The sequence below is a fragment of the Panthera onca genome, assembly GCF_046562875.1.
Source record: "Panthera onca isolate mPanOnc1 chromosome E1 unlocalized genomic scaffold, mPanOnc1 haplotype 2 h2.Chr16_ul_3, whole genome shotgun sequence".
NCBI lineage: Eukaryota > Metazoa > Chordata > Mammalia > Carnivora > Felidae > Panthera > Panthera onca.
In genome coordinates this window covers 531208-546189 of record NW_027675817.1, presented here as the reverse complement: position 1 = coordinate 546189, position 14982 = coordinate 531208, and the positions used below count along the sequence as shown (strand labels likewise).

The following is a 14982-nucleotide window of genomic DNA, read 5'->3' as shown; positions in this document are numbered from 1 at the left end:
ATGCCGCAGGCAACACCCCCTGAGGTATTCCTGGATATCAGCATAGTTTACCTTCCAAAGGGTTAACACGTGGCGAAGGGCCTCACGGACTCTGTTGTACTCTGTGCATGGCATTCTGACTGAATACTGCCCGTGCCAGTCAGTTCACAAAGTGACCTCATCTCCCAAGTACCACCACCCACAGGGATAAAGTAGGCCCAGACTCACCCATCTGTTCAGTTTCACAGAGCTCAGGCTTGGCACACTATGGTGGCACTGGTGCTCACCAGTCATCTCACTGCAGCGCCCCCCCCCCCCCCCCCCCAGGGTGCCCTCCATTGCTGTATATCCCATCCATACATCTCCCATCCCCACTGGTAGATGATGGCCTTTACAACTAGATGCATTCAGACTACTAACCATGTTCAGGTCCATGTCTTAATACTTCATCAAGTAAAACATTAGCTGCATGAAAGTCATTGTTCATCAATAATGCCTTGAGGCTAGAGACATCAATTAGATCATTCTGGAGAATTTGAATAGTAATGAAGAGTAGCTGTGTCACTGAGAAAAAAAAAAAAAGAGCAAAAACGTGCTTCAACAGCAGAAATAAGAGTACATTGTTCACTTTCACTTAATGGGCTTGAGTTGCATAAAAGAACTTTACATGAAATTACTAGTAGTTTTAAAAACCATTGTGTAGGGGCGCCTGGGTGGCGCAGTCGGTTAAACGTCCGACTTCAGCCAGGTCACGATCTCGCGGTCCGTGAGTTCGAGCCCCGCGTCAGGCTCTGGGCTGATGGCTCGGAGCCTGGAGCCTGTTTCTGATTCTGTGTCTCCCTCTCTCTCTGCCCCTCCCCCGTTCATGCTCTGTCTCTCTCTGTCCCAAAAATAAATAAAAAATGTTGAAAAAAAAAAAAAAACAAAAAAAAAAAACAAAAAAAACCATTGTGTATTGTAACAGCTAGCAGTTACTGAACACTAAGTGCTGGAGACTCTTCTGAGTACTTCTACTTTACCTACTTAAGTCTATTATTACCTATAATAATTCCAAGATAGGCATTATTATCCCCATTTTTCAGATGAAGGAATTGAGGTTAGTGAGATTTAAAAAAAAAATTTAATGTTTATTTATTTTTGAGAGAGACAGACAGACAGACAGACCACGAGCGGGGAAGGGTCAGAGAGAGACAAAGATGCAGAATCTGAAGCAGGCTCCGGGTTCGGAGCTGTCAGCACAGACTCCAACGTGGGGCTCAAACTCACTAACCGCGAAATCATGACCTGAGCTGAAGTTGGGCGCTTAACCAACTGAGCCACCCAGGCGCCCCGAGGTTTGTGAGGTTAAGTGATTTACTAAAGAATACACTGGTATTAAGTGGCAGGGCCAGGATTCAAATCCAGGCACGATATTTCCAAAGCCCATGCTCTTAACTACTGTGCCTTTCAAGTAGACGTATGTAACTGGTCAACCATGATGCCTACAGCTACATAATACTTCATATGTGGACCCTGAAATAATTGTGAAGCATTACAAAGAAGTTTACATCAAAACTTTATTGCCTTATTTCACTTAAAGTTATGTTACAGAGACAAAATAAGAAGAAGAAGAAGGTGCTGTTTCTGTAAGTCGTGCTCTTTATATTTATCTTATAGCCCCACAAATCTTGACAGCCTTGGTCACTTTCCAATGCCTTCAAACAGTTGTGGTTGTTGATGCTGTTTAATTTAATCCACATTTTACTAGCTGTTCTCAGCAGGAGGGTTGGTTTCACATAAGCTACTCCATCATAGTCAGAAGTAGAACCAGGTAACTCAAGCTTTATAGGTAAATTTGATGCCCTGCTCTGGTTGAAAATTACTGTTTAGGTTATTACTTTACTACAAAGCTATAGTGATTAAGACCATGTGGCATAAGAATAAATAAAAATCAATGGAATGGAACTGGGAGTCTAGAAATAAATCCATACATTTCTGATCAATTGATTTTTTACAAGGATGGCAAAACCATTTATTTAAGGGGGAAAAGAATGATCTTGTCAACAAATGATGCTGGGGTAACTGGCTATCTGCATGCCAAAGAATTAAAGTGGACTCCCATCTCACACCACATACAAACATTAACTCAAAATGAATCAAAGATTGAAATTAAAAGGCTAAAACTATAAAATTCTTAGAAGAAAACATTAGTATAAATCTTAATGATCTTGGATTATGTTTAGACATGATATCAAAAGAAGTGACAAAAGAAAATATAAACTGGATTTCACCCAATTTAAAAACGTTTGTGCTTCAAAGGACACCACCAAGAAAGCGAAAAGACCCATAAAATTAGAGAAAAGATTTGCAAATCATCTATCTGATAAAGCTATAGTATCCAGGACATAAGAACCCTAACAACGTGACAAATAACCCAATTTTAAAATAAGCAAAGGGTACATATCTCTAAATGGCCAGTAAACACATGTAAAGATGTTCAAAGTTATTAGCCATCAGAAAAATGCAAAACAAAACCACGGTGAGATACTTGTGAGACTAGGCTAGAATAAAAAAGACAGACAATGTAACAAGTACTGACAAGGATTTAAAAACTTTTTTTTTATTTTTTAATGTTTTTATTTATTTTTGAGACAGAGACAGAGCATGAACGGGGGAGGGGCAGAGAGAGAGAGGGAGACACAGAATCGGAAGCAGGCTCCAGGCTCTGAGCCATCAGCCCAGAGCCTGACGCGGGGCTTGAACTCACGGACCGCGAGATCATGACCTGAGCCGAAGTCGGACGCTTAACAACTGAGCCACCCAGGCACCCCAGTACTGACAAGGATTTAAAGAAATGTACAATGCTGTTGGGAATGTAAAATGGGGCAGCTGCTTTGGAAAATGTTCCAGCAGCTCCTCAAGTTGAATGTAAAGTTACCACGTGACCCAGCAGTTCCATTCCTAGGTAGGTACCTGAGAGAAATGTAAATGTACGTCCACACAAAAACCTGTACTCAAAAAAATGTACACATGTTCATAACAGCATTATTCTTAGTGGCCAAAAAAGGGAAACAACCCAAATGTCTATGAACTGATAAATGGCCAAAGAAAATGTGGTATAACCACAGAATATTATTCTACCACGAAAAGGAATAAAGTACTCATTTATGTTATAATGCAGGTGAACCTTAAAAACAGTATGCTGGGGCGCCTGGGTGGCTCAGTCGGTTGAGCGGCCGACTTCAGCTCAGGTCATGATCTCATGGTTTCGTGGGTTCGAGCCCCATATCGTGCTGACAGCTCAGAGCCTGGAGCCTGCTTCAGATTCTGTGTCTCCCTCTCTCTCTGTCCCTTCCTCGCTCTCTCTCTCTCAAAAATAAACATTAAAAATTAAAAAAAAAAAACAAACAACAGTATGCCAAATGAAAGAAGCCAGACACAAAAAGCCACAAATTATATGATTCTAGTTATATGATGTTCAAAAATCAACACAGATAGAAAGCAGACTAGTGGTTGTCAGTGGCTGGGGAGAGTGGGGAAATAAGCACTACAGGGTACAGGGGTTTTTTTGACGTGATGAAAATGTCCCAGAAGTAGAGTGTGATGGTTGCACAACTTTGTGAATATACCAAAAACCACTGAATTGAACACCTTAAAAGGATGAGATTTGGGGCTCCTGGGTGGCTCAGTCGGTTAAGCAGCCGACTTCGGCTCAGGTCATGATCTCGCGGTCCGTGAGTTCGAGCCCTGCATCAGGCTCTGTGCTGACCGCTCAGAGCCTGGAGCCTGTTTCAGATTCTGTGTCTCCCTCTCTCTCTGACCCTCCCCCGTTCATGCTGTCTCTCCCTGTCTCAAAAATAAACATTAAAAAAATTTTTTTTTTAAAAAAAGGATGAGATTTTATGGTACGTGATTTATATCTCAGTAAAAATGTACATTTGATAAATAATGCCATTGATTATAAAGGTGTTCTAATTTTAGAGATATTCAAACGTGAAGAAAAAAAGACATTTGTTTCCCCAACGCATTTAGAAATACATTGTTGGCAGGGGTGTCTGCATTTGCGGAGAGTTCTTTGGTAGGTGTTCTCTGTAGACATGGGCGTTTAGGGAAAGATGCTGGTGTTGAAATGGTTTCCCTAATTTCAAGGAGCACGAGAGGAACTTTGGGGACAAAGACCAAGCAATTGTCTTTATGCAGCAGGGGCAAAATGATGTGGTTAGGCCACAGAAATGACATGGTAGTAAGAATGATACAGGGATTAATGGCCCAAGCATTTAAAGAAACTAGATAGATGAAGCTAAGATTTCTATAAATGAAATCAATGGCCAGTCCATTTGGGTAAACCTGAAAACTCCAAAGGCCTGTCTTGAGACAGCACAGAGGGTAGTGGTCCTTCACCCAATTTCCACACCTGATTTAATTCATAGATCCAGAACCCCTTGAGTGAAGAAAAATTTATCTCCTCTTGAGGAAGGACTTTATATTAACAGCAAAGGTATTTACTGTGTATCTTCTTCGACCCTGTTTTATTTCTTTTCCCTCCTTTATAACTTTGTCCCATTTTCACTTGTTTTTTTTTTTTTTTTTTTTATATCGCATAAGCTGCTTGAAATCCTTTTTGACACTATAGAGACTACAAATTAAACACTTGAAATCCATTTAGTGATTTTTTTTAAATGTGATTTCATTATCTTTATTTTACAGTCACTTCTTTAAACTGGAAGTATTCACTTACCTACGGACTCTTTGAAAGGTGGACTTCCTTTAATTCTTTCAAAGAAATCTTTTAAATTCACCTCATTATTATCTGGAAATATCAAAATCAAGCATATTGTCATTAAAACCCTGATACTCAGTCAGTACACAAAATAAAGGCTCTGATTAACAATACCTAAAATCTCATTCTACCTTATTTTCTCTCTCAAATGGCTGAAACTATTTCAATGTAATTTTTCATACTTTCAGGAACCACACCTATTGATCAGTTAATGATATTAATAGTTCACTTTTTTTGACTTCTTACTCAAAAGTAAGAACTTAAAATAACTTTTGAGTTCCTTATGTATACTAAGTATCCTTTTATGATGCTTCACATTTATTAACTAAAATATGCACAAGAATTCATTCTATAACATGCTTGATGTGCCTATCCTTAAAAGATGAAAGCAAAGAGAAATTAAATAACTTGTCTAGGTCACAAGAGCCAGAAAGTGCTCGAGGCTGTATTTGAACTAAGGCAGTCTAAGGCCAGAGGTGACAATGTTAACTATTGGGACACACACACACACACACACACACACACACACACACACACAGGAAATAAAATGCAGTAATGTAACCACAGCAGAAAATATAGGGCTATACCTACAATGAAAAGACTTTAACTTATAACAAAATGGCAAGCTGGGTAGCACAGGAATGATTACAAATTCCTAAAGATGCTGTATGAAATACTTTATTCTATAAATGCATTATCAAGTTGTATGAAAAGGAAATAATAAAACGTTAAGTGGGCACAGAGATCCAGAGGGGAAAACCAAGTGAATACTAAGCCTACAGCTATTTGGGGATACATATTAGATCCAAAAGCAGCAAGGTGCTTGATTTAAATGTTCATGCATATTCATAAAAGAAATCTTGGGTCCTGCTACACGGAGAGTTTGAATTTAGATACCAAATGAAACTGGGATGCTTAAAGAATTTCAATCCAGTGAAAGGGAGATTAAAATATTATATTCACTGGCCCATGTAAACACCAGGGTGACCTAAATCTTCCCAATTTTGAGAGGCAGTGGGTAAAAAAGATCACCTGTGAAAAATCTCCTGCAACTCATGTGGGCTTAGGGTCTAAATTTATACCACTCTCATGATATGAAAAACTCCAGGTCAAAACATAAAAATTGATTGAGGTCAATAATAATCTATGGCAAAAGCAATAACCAATCAATGCTGGGGAGGTACTCTTAAACCTAAGACATGCTCATGGGATTCCCATAGAAAAAACAAGCTGGTTAAGATAAACCCCAAATAAAAAGCCACCTAAAACTGGTAAAACTCACCAGCTTCTAGAAGTATTCCCACACGATTTGACACTTAAGAGTGGATGTAAATAGGAAAGGAGATCAAGTTCACAATACATGAAGTCAAAGATGGAAAACAAAGATAAATATGTGACCACTTGGAAACAATGATCAAGACTAAATAATTATTCTTCTGAGATGTAATGAAACCTTGGGTATTTCCTTTGGTTAAAAAAGCAGAATGGGACAAGCAAAATAAAAGGTGAAATTGGGTCTCCTCTGAAGAAAGACTGCAGATCAAAATGAAGCTGCTGATGTCATGTCTTTGTTTTATTACATAATGGTATTTTCCCACCCATGCTTACAAGAAATGAATGCTAATTATCTAAATAAGCATATGTAGAGTATGAACAGATAGATACGGTCAGTAAATAAATTAGCAGACTATTTTGGCTCTAATTTATATCAACCTAGGCCTCACTGCGACTGCCTTTAGCATTTTACCTCCATATAAAACACTCTAAAACTGGTTCCTATAAACAGGAAAAAATGAGCAGAATCTCAAGCCAAAAAAAATGCTCACCACCGATGTCACAATATTTAAGGGCTTCACTGACGTCCTCCTCAGCTAAATTAACATTCAAACTTTTCAGGGCATGCTCCAAGTTACGTATGCCAATCTTGCCATTATCAACACTTGTCAAGATATAAGCAGCTTCTTTAACTGCTACAAAGATAAATAAATATATATAAGATACTATTATTTTAAAAAATGCAAAATAGTTTGTCCAGAGTCCACTATAGGTGAACTCTCAATTTAAGTATATATATTTAACTAAAATCTCTGCAGAAAAAAAGCAAAGTATTTTCTACTTGTAACTGACAACCTATTTATTTCAAGCAGCATTTAAAAAAATTAAGGGCGCCTAGGTGGCTCAGTCGGTTAGGCATCCAACTTCAGCTCAGGTCATGATCTCATGGTTCCTGGGTTTAAGCCCCGCATTGGGCTCTGGGCTGAAAACTCAGAGCCTAGAGCCTGCTTCAGATTCTGTGTCTCTCTTTCTGCCCCTCTTCCACTTGTCCTCTCTCCCTCTCTCTCTCTCTCTCTCTCTCTCTCTCTGTCTCTTAAAACTAAACATTTTAAGAAAAGAAAAAATTAAACCAAAAAATTATATGCAGAATATGATGGGTTACCTGAATCCACTCATCCATTAAATACTGAGTAAGCTGTGACCCTTTCTTAAATAATAGTAACATCCTGTACATGTAGATCTAAAGACTTCTATCAACTGATGAAATAAACGAAAAAAAAATGCTAAAATTTGAGATTAAAGCTCTTGATCTCCAGGGCCACTACCAGTCTATATTGTGCTTTTGTGTGAATTGAAAAAAGGCACCCCTCTCTATGTATCAATTACAAAGAGGCATACCTTCCTCTAGGTAGCTGCAATCTAGCATTGGTGGTCCTAGCCTGGAGAGCACAGTGGAATGTAGAATGCATTTCAGTCTCTACTTGTACCCTCTCAACCAGGCATCTTTGTGCAAGCACAACCCATACAACCAAATGTAGTCCTGTTGATACCACACCAATTTAAAATATAAAACATGATCATTACTGGGAGTTTCAATTTTTTGTCAATACCATTTCTCACCCCATTTCTCTCTCAACCCCAAAACGAAGTTGTCATGTATGTTTCCACAGTCCGAAAATCGTTGCATTATACTAACAGATCTAAACCTTCAGTTGGAAAGAATACCATAATACCATTTTAGACCTATATTCATTTTTACTAACATTTATTTTATAGCTACTAAGACCAACAATGAAAATTTCAGCCCTCTTAAAGAGTTTCCTTTAAATTCCTTGAAGACAGGGACTGAATTTGTCATGTCTGTAAATAAAATTATAATACATTATATAGTTGGTACTATGAGAAAAATGTGTGCCAGATATGAGCACTGAGCACTCAGATATAAAGCACTGAGACAGTTCACCTAACCTATAACTCTGAAAAGTCTTATGGGTTGAGGAGTGATGTTTGAGCTGAGTTTGGGGGGAAAATGTGAATTTGTTTGACAGAAAATATACAGAAAGGAAACAGCACATGCAAATATACGGAACCAAAAGCACATGGAAGATATGGAACCAATTTAAATTATAATAAGTAATATGGTTACAGAATAAATACAAATGCAGAAGTGATGAGAGATGAGGCTAATGAGATAAGAAGACAGATTTATTGTCATTCTTTAATTCCATAAATATTCACAATTATATAAGTCAATAATATAAAAGATTTGAAACAATGCCTAGCACAGTAAATATCATCTAATATTAGCTATTAAATTAGCTATTAATAAGGGGCTTCTGAAAGCCAAAATTGTGCTAGGATCTGGAGAAACAATGCTAGGACTTGTAGCAAAATGGAAACATGGTTCTTGGCCCAATGATGCTTCCAGGCACGTAAGAAAAAGAATCATTAACCAAATAATCAAAAATGTGACTAGAAAACAACCAGATTTTAACATGGGCAGAAGACCTAAATAGACATTTTTCTGAAGAAGACATACAGATGGCCAACAGACACACGAAAAGATATTCATCACCAATCTCAGGGAAATGCAAATCAAAATAACAATGAGATATCACCTTACACGTGTCAGAATGACTAAAATCAAAAACATAAGAAGTAACAAGTGCTGGCGAGGACGTGGAGAAAAAGCAGCCCTTGTGCAATGTTGGTGGAATGTAAATTGGTACAGCTGATGTGGAAACAGTATGGAGGTTCCTCAAAAAGTAAAAACAGAAATACTATTTGACCCAATAATTCCACTACTGGGTATTTACCCAAAGAGAACAAAAACACTAACTCAAAAAGGTATATGCACCCCTATATGTTTATTGCAGCATTATTTACAACAGCCATGATATGGAAGTATCTCAACTATCTATCAATAGGTGAATGAATAAAGATGTGGTATATTATGGAATTTGACAAAACCATGGAAAAGAATGAGATTTTTTTTGCCATTTGCAACAACATGGATGGACCTAGAGGGTATTATACTAAGTGAAATATGTCAGACTGAGAAAGACAAACACCATATGATTGCACTCATATGTGGAATCTAAAAAACAAATAAAAAAAAGAAAAGCAAAATCAGACCTATAAATACAGGAACAAACTGATGGTGGCCGGAGAGAAAGGGGGATAATGGGTAAAAGGGGTAAAGGAGAGTAGGAGATACAGGTTTCCAGGAATGTAATGACTATGTCATGGGAATAAAAGGCACAGGAAAGGGAATATAGTCAGTGATATTGTAATATTGTTGTATGGTGACAAATAGCTATGTTTGTGGTGAGCATAGCAAAATGTATAGAGAATCACTACACCTGAAACGAATATAACATTGTGTGTCCACCGTACTCAAATAAAAAAAGTTTAATGAGAAATTATATTATTTTGGTCTTAATGAATTAAGATAATTCAAAGTTCTCTAATATTTTTGCTACTTTTTTTCCTAAGTAAGCTCTACACCCAACATGGGGCTTGAACTCATGACCCTGAGGTCAAGAGTTGCATGTTCTACCAACTGAACCAGTCAGATGCTCCTACTTTTGTCACTATATAAGCTAAAATATATTGAGCATTTCTAGTGTCATTTAAAAAAATATTAATGGGTATTTATAGTATGAAGTAAATGCTATGAAAAAGACATAGTTTAATGAAAGCTTATAATAAAAGAAGCTGACCTCGACTAGCAGATAATGACAGGCTCCCTAGAGGAAATTGACATTCATTCAATTTTTTTTTTAATGTCTATTTTTGAGACAGAGAAGGAGACACAGAATCTGAAGCAGGCTCCGTGCTCTGAGCTGTCAGCACAAAGCTCAGCACAGGGCTCAAACTCACAGACTACGACATCATGACCTGAGCCAAAGTGAGACACTTAACCAACTGAGTCACCCAGGCACCCCATCACTCATTTGAAAGATGAGTAAACATTAACTAGGCAAAGAGTGTCAGGGAAAACTATTCCAGGGAACAAAATACGCAAAAGCTTTGTAGTTGGAGTTCTAAGGAAATGAAAGAAAGCCATTGTACTTGAAAATGCAGAAAGCAAGGGTAATGGTACAAAATTATACCAGAGAGCTAGGACATGCAGGATTTTGATCTTTAACAACAATGAAAAATGTTTAAAGAGTTGAAAATAGGGGGACATCACACAATCAGATTACTTTTTTGAAAAAAAAAAAATTACTCTGGCTGGAGTGGGAAGAATGGACTAGGAATCCATTGGCACCTGGCAATGATCCTAAAAAATAACTCCTTCATAGGGAATGCTTTCTTGTATACATATATAAAGTCCTTACCATCTGCTGTTGGTAGTTTCAGATTTGAAGACAAAGCCTCTTTCCTAAAGTCTGCAAATTTAAATAGAGAGATTATGCCATAAGGAACAGCATCCTGATTTTACCCAGTTTGGAAGAAAACCAATGGATAAATTACATACTTCATTTCTCAATAACATTTAGCATTGACCATCCCCTTCTTCTCAAAATCCTCCACTAGCTTCCAGAATAACGTTCTCTACTCATCTTCCTCTTACTTCTTAGACTCCATGGATTCGTCAAGCTCCACCAAGCTTCTTAACTGTGGCTGAGATTCTAATGTTACAAATGCTTCCTTTATCCCTAAGAGAACAGCTTAATCCCCAGGCTCATATATTCAATAACGTGTTTAATTATTAGTCTGAATTGTCCTTTTTTAGTCCTGCCTGCCTACCTATCTATCTAATTCTGGAGCTTTTCCTAAGGACAAGGTGCAGTTATACGCTTCATCCTATACATTTTCTACACAAATGCAAATTGATACAGAGATCTATTTGAGGGACAAGTGATAGAAACAAAATATGTCCATTTGCATAGATGGACCACATCGCAGTTAGAGAGCAGTTTAGAATAACTCACAACTAGTACAGGTATTACCTTGAAGCAAAAGGAGGTTAGAATCAAGATACATTATATTTACATTAATTTTTAAAATGTGATCCAAGCAGGATTAAAAAAATATAACTAACCTATTAAAAAGTACTTTCAAAATAGTAGGTTTGGCAATTTTACAAGATAACTCTAAAACAGAATTTCTCAACCTGAGCAAAATTACATTTGGGGCCAGCTAATTATGTGGGGGAGTGCTGTCCTATACATTATAGGGTGGTTAGTAGCATCCCTCACCTCTACTCACCAGATCCCAGCATTCCTCCCCCATCAGTTTTGACAATCTAAACTGTCTTTGCAGATTGCCAGTTTTCCCTGAGACACAGATCTGATCTCATTTTTTAGCTGAAGTTAAATTTAAAGGCAGGGGATGGCTTTCCAAGTATTGATAAAACCCATCTGGGTATATCCCAGATAAGAATATGGATGGATCAGGTAAATTCTTTGTAAATAGAGCAAATAGCCAGATCAACACTTACACAGAATGTTATATAGACCAATGGTTTAATTGTTCAACAATAACTTGTATTTTTCAAAGAGCCTGTCACCTAAAAGAAAAAGAAAGCTAGACAACTATTAGGACCTCTCTAAAATTCATAAAAGGAAAGGGATTAACTTTGAAATGAAATTACTCTAGAAAGAAACATTTTAAAGCCATATGACAACGTATATAAATACTTTCAGACCAAGTTTACAATGCAGTCCAAGAGATCATCCAGGAATTTGATACTGTAATAACTAAATCTCCGTGAATATAGAATATAAGATATATCTCTAAATCTGATCTGTAGTAAATTGCATTTCAATACATTTACAGTAGTATTTAGGAACTAAGTATTAAGATTTAATTAATTAGTATTTGGTAAAATATTTTAAAACCTTGGATAAAATTTTAGAAGAAATTTTTATTACAAGTTGCTGGTTATCTGCTCAATCAACTCACCGTCGAGCAAGGAATCATCCAACACTTCTTGAAAACTATTATCAGTGAAATAAATTCTATTGGTGTTTCCAAGTACATCTGCATAGTTGTCCTTGCCAGACTGATCACTTTCTTCCATACATTCCAATGTACCGATGATGTCATTCAATACTACAAACACAGAGAATATACATGCAACATGTAATTCAGTCCATGGATCTAAATTTTTGGAACATAACAGTAAAACTGATGGATTCTTCCAGTTTTGCACTGTCCAAAATGGCAGCCACTACCCACATGTGGCCATTTAAAAAGGTAGAGCAATCCGTTCTCCACTATAGTTTTCTATAGCCCCTTATCTTTATTCTTAAAATTATTTTGTTAAAACTCTGGGTTCTGCGTGGGCTATTCCTTTATGAACAAAAAAGTATGCCAAAGTTTCTCTAGGGATTCTATTAACGAGCTCACCATTTCATAAAAAATACCCTCCATTCGTCACACCTGCTCCCAAACTCCAATCCTTCCCTTTCTACTTTCTTTCCCTACACCCCTTGCTCCTGTCAGCTCACTTTACCCAATTTAGAGAATCAGCAAAGCCTATTATGTTTAGCATGATAATATCAAACATCTGAACTAGGAAATCCATGACTGACCACCCCCCCCTTAATTAAAACAAACAAAAACCTCTTCACATTTCTAAAGTACATGTCTAAAAAAATAATCTTTCAGAATTCATTAAGAGAAATATATAATAAATTACTTTAAAATTAGCTAATTTATGTGAAAGTATAATTTAATATATTATGTTGTTCCATGAGTTAGTCATTAGTCATTGGTAAGAAGTTTCAAAAATAGGCCATGTGAGGAATGGTTGAAAGGAAATCTGAGTCCAGAGAAAAGATGATTCAACATAAAAGAAAGAAAATATAAGAGCTCTCCTCCCATCCCTGGAGGGCTACTGACGGGGAAGAGTCCAAATGTTAAGTTTGGGAATGGAATTATAAGGCAGGATTTCCATCAAATATGTGGAACAATTGACTAGTTCTACAGCTGTCCAAAAATTATGGAATGCGCTGCTTCAAAGAGTCATAAGGATTTCCAAGACAAACAGTAGGATGAGTGTCCCTTACGATTAGCCTGTCCCTGAAGCCCACTAATGTGTTTTTTAAATTTTTTTTTAATGTTTATTTCTGAGACAGAGAGAGACAGAGCATGAGTGGGAGAGGGGCAGAGAGAGAGGGAGACCCAGAATCTGAAGCAGACTCCAGGCTCTGAGCTGTCAGCACAGAGCCCGACACGGGGCTCGAACTCACAAACCGCGAGATCATGACCTGAGCCAAAGTCGGACGCTCAACCAACTGAGCCACCCAGGCACCCCTAATGCGGTTTTTAAATAAACATGTAAAAATCGAAAAAACTCCGTATCTAATTAACACAGAAACTATCAAATCCTCTACTATAGACCTCATTCTCTGACCACAGTAAACTAAAAATAAACAACAAAGAGAGGACAATAATGAAATTCAAATTCAAATTTAAAATTTTTAAATTCATTTAAAATTTTTCAAATAATTGCTTTCAAATTTAAGGTTTTTCTCTTAGGCAACTCTTACATCAAGGAGAAAATCAAAATACAACTGAATATGCTTAGAAAAAAACAAGAATAAAGACTTTGATAAACCAAAGTCTTACTGAAATGAAAATTGATAGTCTTAAACATTTATTTCTCAGTAAGAAGAAAAAAGTAAGTTCATAATTTAAACAACTTAGAAAAACTACAAAATGGACAAAAGGGAACAATAGAAAGGACATCCTAAAGATAAAAGCAGAATTTTTTTTTTACTACAAATAGAAACACTAAAGATAAATCTAAGATGTAGAGCTTTAAAAAGAGAGATAATTAAAAGATCTGCTAGGAAATCTAGAAGAAGATATATATATATATATGTGTGTATATATGTGTGTATATATACACACATATATACACACACACACACACACACACAAATATATATATACAAATTTAAGAATGAGAAAATAACCAGACACAAAAAAATCAAAAGAATTATCACTGCATAGGATTGTACTAATATTCCCAAAAAACACTTGAATAAAATAAATTTCCTAGGAGAATAAAAATTACCAAAACTGACAAAATAAAACAGAGGATGGCAATAAGCAGTCCACCAAAATCAAAGTCAAAGATGAATAATAAACTAGAAAAAAAATGGCAATAGACAAGACAGAACATTAATGTCCCTTATATATAAAGAGCTATTTAAAAAAAAAAAAGAGCTATTTATAAATTCATATGAAAAAGACAATCTAATTAAAATAAAAGAAAAGCATATTCGACAATCATATGAAAAATGTTTTACCTCACTAGTCATTAAAGACATGCATATTAAAACAATAATAGAATTCTTTTACCAGCAGAATTTTCAATAAATAATATCCATTACTGATAAAAGTGTGAATTTTTACAAACTTTTTGGAGGATAATTAAGCAGTAGCTGTTAACATCTCACATCTGCATATATTTCAGTCTAGCAGTGTGACTTCTGAGGGTTTTATCCCCCAGGAGAACTTTATGCACATATATACATACAACAATGCTCATCAAAATGTTTCAGTGGTGAAAAATTGGCAAATTTTCAGATTTTTAATTGGCAAATATCATCAAAAGTGTTGTGGATAAAATGACAGTACATCCCCCAAATGGAATATTATTGCAGTCTTTAAAAAGAATGAGGTTGCGGGGCGCCTGGGTGGCGCAGTCGGTTAAGCGTCCGACTTCAGCCAGGTCACGATCTCGCGGTCCGTGAGTTCGAGCCCCGCGTCAGGCTCTGGGCTGATGGCTCGGAGCCTGGAGCCTGTTTCCGATTCTGTGTCTCCCTCTCTCTCTGCCCCTCCCCGGTTCATGCTCTGTCTCTCTCTGTCCCAAAAATAAATAAAAAAAAAGTTGAAAAAAAAAAAAAAAAAAAAAGAATGAGGTTGTTTATGATACAATGGAACATGGAACAATATCTAAGATACACTGTTAATTTCTTTAAACCTGCAAGTCGTGGAATATTATG

At 36.6% G+C, this 14982-nt stretch overlaps 1 pseudogene; it reads right to left on the bottom strand.

Annotated features, from left to right (window-relative positions):
* Positions 1-394: 394 nt before the first annotated feature.
* Positions 395-14982, bottom strand: part of LOC144615399 (EF-hand calcium-binding domain-containing protein 13-like) — a 99022-nt pseudogene continuing 84434 nt past the window's right edge.